Source organism: Mustela lutreola, chromosome 9, assembly GCF_030435805.1.
Source record: "Mustela lutreola isolate mMusLut2 chromosome 9, mMusLut2.pri, whole genome shotgun sequence".
NCBI classification, from domain to species: domain Eukaryota; kingdom Metazoa; phylum Chordata; class Mammalia; order Carnivora; family Mustelidae; genus Mustela; species Mustela lutreola.
In genome coordinates, this window is record NC_081298.1 from 76,984,899 (window position 1) to 76,994,519 (window position 9,621).

Genomic DNA, 9,621 nt, shown 5'->3' on the forward strand with positions numbered 1-9,621 from the left:
AACGTAAATCTCTAAGGAATTTGGGCATGTTAAAAGCAAGGTCTCCAGAAACTTGGAAGTCTAGCTATTAAGATAAGGTTGCTTTCAGTCTTTAATGAAACATCAACAGTAAGTCAGCCATGAGTTCCTTGAGGAATGTCAAGCTCTGCATATATATTAGATTTACCAGTGGGCTACAAGTTGTAAAGAGATTTAATTTGGACTACATTTTTCTTGCCTTTGTTCTCTTCATTATTTCCCTCCTGAACAATTTTGACCCTTAAACTTTTAAGGCTGCTGAGAGGGAAAGGTCCTATCTTCTGTAACTTCCTCCTGCTGAATAAAGGTCTAGAGATGACCATACTTATGGGTCAACATTGGGGATATAGGAGTTATGAAAGACAGACACAGCCAAATCCAAGGTAGACAATGTATATGAATCTCCTTGAGTAGAAGTGATCATCTGTTAGCCTGAAGTTATGGCAGCAAAGAACCTCAGCACCAGGCAGAGAGACTCCAGAAAAGACAACAAAATAAGATTAATATAATTATTAGAATAAGGAAGCTGAATATAAAGTCCTTTGATAGTTGACCAAAATCCTCCTGTTCAGTTTAACCAATTACTAAAGGAGAAGGGGGGGTAGGAATCACTTAAAGCACCAATTTTAGATATTTTTACATTTTTGTGATAATCTGGAATATATACACAACAGCGTTGCAGGTCTTCTTTGGAAAAATGTTTTCCAAAAATTTCCAAATTTGGAAAAGTGTTTTCCAAAATTTCCAAAAATTTATTCAGTTCCTCTGCCCATTTTTGTAATCAGCTTTTTGTTTGTTTGTTTTGTATTTATAATTGAGTTGTATGTGTTCTTTATATATTTTGGATATTAACCCCTTATCTGATATATGATTTGCCAATATTTTGTCCCATTCTATAGATTGTTTTTTAATTTTATTGATTGCTTCTTTTGCTGTATAGAAGCTTCTCAGTTGGATGAAGTTCTAGCTATTACCTTTTGCTTTTGTTGTTTTCAGCATCATATCCAGGAAATGGCTATTAACACTAATGTCAAGGATTTTCTTCCCTATGTTTCCTTCTAAGAGTTTTATAGTTTCAGCTCTATGTTTAAATCTTGAATTCATTTTGCGTTTATTTTTGTGAGTGGTATATAATAGGAATCTAATTTCATTGTTCTTCCTATGGCTATTCAATTTTCCCAGCACCATTTATTGAAAAGAGTATCCTTTCTCCTTTTGAGTATCTTGTCAAACATTAGTTAACCATATATGCAAGGATTTATTTTAGGGGCTCTTGATACCATTGGTTTCTATGTCTATTTTTATGCTATTCCCCTGCTGATTATTATAGCTTTGTAGTACAGTTTGAAATGAGAAAGTGTGATCCTTCCAGCTTTGTTCTTTCTCAAGATTGCTTTGACCATTCAGCGTCAAGGTGGCTTGGGTATTATAAACATTTTAACAGTATTAATTCTTCTGATCCATGAACATAAGGTATTTTTACATTTGTTTGGCCTTTTTAATTTCATCAGAGTCTTATAATTTTAGTGTACAGATCTTTTATCTCTTTTGTTATGTTTATTTCTAAACATTTATTTTGCTGTTATTATAATCCAATTATAATCCAATTGGATTGTATTCTATATATTTTCAGGTATTCCATTGTTTAATACATAAAAACATAACTGATTTCTACATGTTCATTTTGTATTCTGAAAATTTTTAATTCATTGACTAGTTCTAGCAGTTTTTGGTGGTGTCTTTAGGATTTTCTATATATAAGATCCTATAATCTGCAAACAGCAATAATTATATTTTTTCCTTTTCAAGTTGGATTTCTTATTTTTCTTTTTCTTGCCTAACTGTTTCCAGCCAGGACTCCCAGTACTGTGTTGAATAGGAGTGGTGAGGATGAGCACTCTTGTATTGTTTCTGATTTTAGAGGAAAAGCTTTCAACATTTCATCATTGAGCATGATGGAAGATGAGGGCATAAATGGCCCTTATTATGTTGAAATACATTCCTTTTATATCCAATCTATTGAGTGTTTTTATCATGAAAGAATGTCATATTTTGTCAAATGCTTTTTCTCCATCAGTTGAGAAATCATGTATTTTTCATTCTATTAATATGTACCACATTCATTGATCTGTATATGTTGAACCATTCTTGCACCCTAGTGATAAATCTTACTAGATCATGGTGTATTACAATTTCAATGTGTTGTGAATTTGATTTGCTAATATTTTGCTGAGAGTTTTTGTGCTTATATTCATCAGGGATATTGGTCTATAGTTTTCTTCTACTTTTTTCCTTGAAATCAAGAGTTGCATGTCCCACCAAATGAGTCAGTCAGGCACCCCTGTTTTGAGATATTTTTTGAGCTTCCTTTCAATTTCTTCTTTGACCCATTAGCAGTTCAGAAATGTGTTGTTTAATTTCTACATATTTGTGAATAATTGGAGAGGGATAGCTACAGATGAGTATGATGATGCTGTCTAGTAATAGAAAACAGTGTTTGATCCCCACCCATAAGAGGCTGTGAGGGTTCTGGCTGTCAGATGTCTCCCTCTGAGCATTGGCATGGGAGTGGAGGCTGGTGACTGATATCAGGCTGGTAGCATGCAAATGTGTAGGTGGAGGGGCTAGACCTGAGTGGATGTATGGTGGTGGGGTCAGTTGTGGGGTCTGAGGATTGTGTCTTTTTAAAAGATTTTATTTATTTATTTCAGAGAGAGAGGGGGGGGGAGCAGGTAGAGGGAAAGGGAGAGCCAGACTCCCCCCTAAGCAGGGAGCCCATTGTAGGGCCGATCCCAGTTGTAATGTGATCAGTTACTATCGGTAAAGGTTATCAGTAGAATTTGAGATCACAACTTGAGCTGAAGGCAGATGTTTAACTGAATGAGTCACCCAGGTGCCTCTCCTGTGTGGTACTCTTGTGTGGATGAGTGGGGAAAACACAGAGGAACTCAGGCCACTGACATCAGTGACTGACTATCTGTGAAACAAAAGATGGTGAAATTTACAAGAAATTTATGGCAGCTGTGCTGGCCATGGGTTTCTTTACAGGCAAAAGCTGCTGGATTTATCTGTGGAGCAGGTCATTGTGAACCACTTAACTCCCACTGTATGTCTGCTATTGGTAGATTCTGTTTTTTCTTCTTTGTTCCTAAACATCTCTATCATCTAAGCTTTGCCAGTCTGAGTGGGGTAAAATCAAAATAGAACCTTTGTGCAGGTCCCTGAAAGCCTGAGGAGGCTGGTTGTTTACCCTGCTCTTTCTTTCTCAGTGAGGGGAGCTCTTTCTAGTTGGTGCTGTGCAATGCTGTATCTTGTTTTAATGTCAAGGTTATTGTGTAGAAAAGCAGTCCTGGACCACTGAAACCATTCTTGTTCACAAGAAAAATATGTCTTCAGTGTTAGCTCTTCACTAACACCTGGGAAATGAATAATGAGCCCTTGGGATAGTCTGCCTGATAAAGGTATTTTGTATGCTTGGGGCTTTGGGCCACTTCATACCAGTTTTGATCAGATAGTTAAAGCCAACAATATGATTTATGGTGAATGCCTATTTTTGATCTGGAGGTCTGAAATCTGAGTATCTAAATTAGGTCACACAAATGCCTAATGAAAAGTCCTGATGCCAAGGCTCATTTAAATTTCTCAGTTGGTAACACTTTTAATGTGTCCTTATATATCCTTGCTGGGAGAATTTAGTGTGTCCATGACACTCTACTGAGAATAAACATTTGAAGCTTGTGCCTGGTTTCTCCTGGCATCTGCCCATGTTCCTTTTTCTTTTCTTGACTTTAATCTGTATGCTTTCAATGTAATCAATTGTAGCCATCAGTATGACATCTTTTTGAGCCCCGTGAGTTGTTCTAGCTAATCATTAAGCATGAAGATGGTCTTGGGGGCTGCCTGATACAGTTGGCTTCAGAAGTGGAATTCACTAGAATGACACTGACTCACTGAAACAGGACGAAAACATTGTTTGGGAAAAGGAAGGATGATGAGGGTGAGGATGACAAATCCCTGATACCTGGTTGGTTGAGTGGTATGAGGGCTGCAGTTGTAATGTGATCAGTTACTATCGGTAAAGGTTATCGGTAGAATTTAGAAATGGTAGACCTATTTCCTTAGGAGTTGACTCACTTGATATACACAAAAACACATTATAGTGAGAAACAAGCCAATATACTATACTTGTTTTTTTTTTCCCCGTAATAGAAAAAAAAAATGAAAGTAAAAGATGGGATTGGAATAGGTCTTGACATCAGATTTTAGCCTGACTGAGCTGTGACCACTTTCTTTAGGGTTGTTTCCAATGGGAAAATGTGTTCTGGAAAACACAGATAGCACTTCTATGATCTATGGGCATCAAGAAAGTAGTCCAGGTAGCAGGTGCATGTTTATGTGCTTGCAAAACCAAAAAACTACTGAAACTGGGTACATATTGTGAAAGAGTTGTCTTGTTTTGTGGTTTAATATAATCAGCTTCCTGAAGAACATTTACTAAAGTAAGTTATGAGAGTAACTAATTTCAAAGCAACAATATTGGTGTTTTTTTTTTTTAAGATTTTATTTATTTATTTGACAGAGATCACAGGTAGGTAGAGAGGCTGGCAGAGAGAGAGAGAGAGAAGCAGGCTCCCTGCCGAGCAGAGAGCCCCATGTGGGACTCGATCCCAGGATCCTGAGATCATGACCTGAGCCGAAGGCAGTGGCTTAACCCACTGAGCCACCCAGGCGCCCCAACAATATTGGTGTTTAATGCAACGGAATAGAGGAGTATGTTTGGGTTAATGCAGAACTTATATTTTGCTATTGAACAATCAAAACTGGCTGCTGTACATTATTCACACACACAACAGATTTTTCCTGAAAGAACAACTAGCCTGGTGGACTGAGTAAAAGACATTGTAAAGTTGATTCATCCTGAAAAATAGAATTATTTTTCCTTCCTTTAATTGATAAGTGAAACTCTCCAGATAAAGTGGCTAATATGCTGCATATTCAGGGCATGCTGGATTAGTTTTATGATTGTTGGGATGTTCATCCATTTAATATTCTCTTTTACCAAGTCATGGTAAATTCTTTGATTAAGTGGGCTTTTTTTTTTTTTTTTTTTTGCATGGGTACTCCTTGTCACCTGCTGCAAAAATCAAGCAAGATCCAAAAAGCCATACAAGATTTGTTGTCTCAGCTTTCCCTATGAGACTTAAAGATTCTAAAAAACATTAGAATGATTCACAAGGGAAAGGAGAATGACAAAGAGTCAAGAGATTCATCCCAATAGGTTGAAAGTTTTAAATTGTTATTAAGGAATGGAAAGAATAAAATGACCATTGATTAGTTTAAAACAAAGGTCTTCAGAAATTTGATAGGCAGATGGGATCTAGTCCTGGTTCCCCAAAACTGAAGAGCTGTAAATAAATCTGTTCTATTTATCCTAATTTAGAGAAGTTAAAAAATAAACAAACAAAAACAGAAGACAGAGATCACAATGAGAAACCTGACTTTGAATTACCAGAAAGTGATAGTCTGGTAAATTAAAAAGGATGAAGATTGACCAGTTTCTCTGCTTGACCCTTGGCTAGGTCCATAAGACCATATGCACAAGTGCGGACAAAGTGAACAGTGATTTGAGAAGAAACCCTCCTGGAGTTCCCGGACATGGAAACTCTGTGCCCTGTGATTCTAAAAATTATTCATGAAATCCTAACAGGGTCACAATTATAACAAGAGAATATGGACATATAATAAGATGGGGTTAAGATAAAAGTTTGGATAAAAATTAACATATTTAAGCAGATTTTATATGATGTGATCATGTCTATTTTGTTTCAATGTATTACTGAGAGGAATACTTATATCTGACTAGAAAATATTTCTCCTATCTAATATTGCAAAATAAAAGCTATGTAAGTTTGTTCTTTGACTAGTATGAATTGGACATGCTAAATGAAAATTGACAGAATATCGTACAGTTGTTAATTAGAAAACAGCCTTAGATACCTGGTGGAGAAAAATAAATTATCGCTGTAACTAGTGACAAGTTGGAGTTTGGACTACTGATACTGTCAGATTCTCTGTGCACTAAACCTATGTGACTCATGAGAAAGGCAGATAACTCATGAAGATAAAGAGTAGATCATCAAAACTTAAAGTAGTACTTCTCTAGCATCTGCAGTCCCTTGTATGGTTTCAAAAGTGTAAAAAATACAAGATAAGGAAGACTAGAATTTGGTAAAAATGTTTAATGCTCCATTCTCACCTTATGAAAGAGCTTACCAGGTGGCTGCCATGTGGGAAGCATCCCAATCTACCTTTATGACGTTGCCCCGAGGCTACCAATTCATCAGCTTACTCTCACAATTTGGGTAGAAGAGATTGGGACTTAATGCAGGTACCAAGTGTAGAAATACACTGTCTTGAGATTATCATATCATAAACTGAAGAACATTCTAGGACAGGATTAAATGTAATGGTGACACCCATGACTAAGTCTGGTTGATAAATCCAGGAAAGATCTTTGGACTCACTTAAATGGTAAAATTACTGTGGGGAATAACCTAGGCAGGAGACATCCATGATATTCCATGGGCAACCAAAAGTAAACTGCTGTATTTCCTACTTTTGACACTAAGCAAGAAAAACAGCCCTTTGTCAGGTTGTTGGGATTTTGCAGGATACAAATTCCTTAGGTAGGAATATTGTTAGCTCCTGTCTGTAAAACTGCCTGAGAGAAGGCAGTATTTGATGATCTACATTAGGGCATATCAGAATTAAAGGAAAAAAAAAAAAAAAGCAGTGTCTTAGTCAATGCTTTTGAACCTTTATGGTCCACACTCAGATACAATTCTGAAAGTATCTATAACTTGCATTTACATAGATTGGAGATTATGGCAAAATCCCGAGTGCTTCTCAGCAGCAATAGCTGGGTATTGTACCAGAAAATTTCTAGATGTGGCACTAGTTATTGGGCATTACTGAAAACTGCCCCTGTTGCTGAGGATCACAAAATTGACCCTAAAACCTAAAATACACATAATGTCCTCAATAATGTCAGAGAAACACTCTAAGAAGGAAGTCAGTGTCCAAAAGAGTTCTATAGTATAATGGAAATTGTTTGTATAGGAACATGCAACTTGAATAGAAATGCAAGGAGGTATTTGCCATATTCATGAGCAGATAACCTCTTTTCCTCTACGGCTGACTTGAGACCATCTAGACAGTGCCATATGAGTAGTGTCCTGTGAACAGATTTCAGTTAATCAAAGGAAAACTGCTTGGTTTATGGATATTCATTGCAAGCATCCTGTTTGAAAGGCTACTGAACTCTGACTGACTAGAAACTCTGATTGATGAAGGTAACAACAAATCAACTCTGTGGGCTGAATGCATGCTGTTTTCCTTGTAGTGATGGGATAACTGAATGACAATAAGAACACAGGTGTGTATTTTATTTATTTATTTTTGGGTAAAGTGGTTGAAGTTTATTATGTGAAGATACAGGAAAAGCTCTCAGGCATCAGAGGGGTCCCAACAAGGTTGCCAGAGAGATTTTAGGGTTGGTCTTTTATAGAAAGCTAACAAGAGAACCCAAATCCTTTTAACATCTCTATTGATAACACCTTCAATGGCTAAAGTCCTTTTTAGGGGCTGGATATGTCTTAGGTGTATATAAACTCATGAACAGTGGCCAATGTCCTGGCCATATGTTCAAGAAGATGAGCAGTGGAGAACTGTGCTGTTAAAGGAATGTCTGTATGAGGCATGGACCTGGGGAAATCACCATGGGAATTTATTTGGTGCATTAGGTAGGATGTATTAATGTGCATCAGAAGAACCATTTTTACAGGATCAAAGCTGATTGGCACCAACAAGTGGACATCTTGGTGCACTTGCTGGAGGGGGTCAGTCAGGTTCATGAATCAAGAAATAGAGCAGCTACAGCAAAGCAGAGATGGACATATTCCTGCTGCCCTCTCAGAGGCACAAAATTCCAGGAAGACCTGTCCTATCTGCCACCAAGAAAGATAATCTGCAAATAGCTATGGGGTAGACTCCCCAGAGACAGGGCCCTGACACACAGCTGGTAAATAGATTATATCGGGCAACTACCAGCATCCCTGGGATGGTATAAATGGGTTCTGACAGGAATAGACACATTCTGGACTAGGTTTTGCATATCCGATGGTTGTTGCAAATGCTCACAACACTATAAAAAAAATTGGAACAGAAGATACAGTACCAATTTGGACCACCCAGTTATATTGCCTCAGATGAAGAAATATATTTTTATGGTTCATAACATTCAACGAGGTACAAAGAGTTATAACATCAAATGGACATATCATATGCATGTCATCTTCAAAGAAAAAATTTGATAGAAAACTGGGACCACCACTTGAAACATCTGTTGTCTAACGTGGGAGGATATAACAACATGAAGCCCTGACTTACATGCCTTCGCAAGTGTGTGCTCACATTCAGTATGAGAGGGACCAACAGAGGGAATTCACCCGAAAGGGAGGATTCCCCTACTTTTGGGGGGAATCTGGGTAAGAGAGTATGAGGGAAGACTATCTAATTTTTCCCTACATCACCTAAACTTTCTTTTTCTTTCCTTATTTATGCAATGGTCTTGAGACTACTGTTGCATCTGTGGGTGGTGGAAGCAGGGATGACCCCTAAACAAGAAACCGTAACCATATTTATAAACTTTTATGTTAGAATTTTTAAGGGCCTGGTTTATGGATATTCATTGCAAGCATCCTGTTTGAAAGGCTACTGAACTCTGACTGACTAGAAACTCTGATTGATGAAGGTAACATCATGTAGAAATGCTCACAACATTTCTTTGCCCCATGTAGAAAAATCAGAGTTGTCAGTAAACCCAACTGTACTGATCAGTGGTTGGGGTAGTCTGCTAGTTCTAACCCTACGCAACCCTGAACTGTCTGGATGAGAGCAGGCAGAAGAGAAGGTAATTGCTAGACTGGTATTACTGTGTGGGCTAGCACACTGGCTGAACCTAACATTCCTTCCAAAAATGGGAAAGTTTGGGTTAAAATCAATGTCAAAAAGAGAGGAGAAATGGTAGCTGTGAGTGAGGTTTATGCAGAAATGGAAAATACATACGACATTGGCGGCTTGAAAGAGGCTCAGAGAAAGAGAGTGAAGTTGTCTCAGCCCAATTATACCAGCTGCCTGAAAGGATGAAACCACAGGTGCAAGGTCACAATTTTTTTGAAACCTGGTAAGGCTGAGTGGAAGCCCAGAAACCTGCATCTTTCTGGGACACATTTTGGTTCTACACTATGATTGTGCCCTGAACCGATTTTTGATGACTGACTAAAACCCTACTCATCTGCCAGTATCATTTAACTCATATTATTCAGGTTACATCTACTTCAAAAAATATGATTTGGAAAGAAATTTTCAGGAGCAACTTTTTCTGGGCCATTGGAGCATACATTGTACAACTCCTGGCAGATTGATTACTGTCAGCTACAAATCTTGATCAGATTCTTAGAACAGTGCTGGTCATAACAGATAAAATAGAGCAGCTGCATTCTGACTTGCTAATGTGCACTGTGCTCAAATACATATTATCCT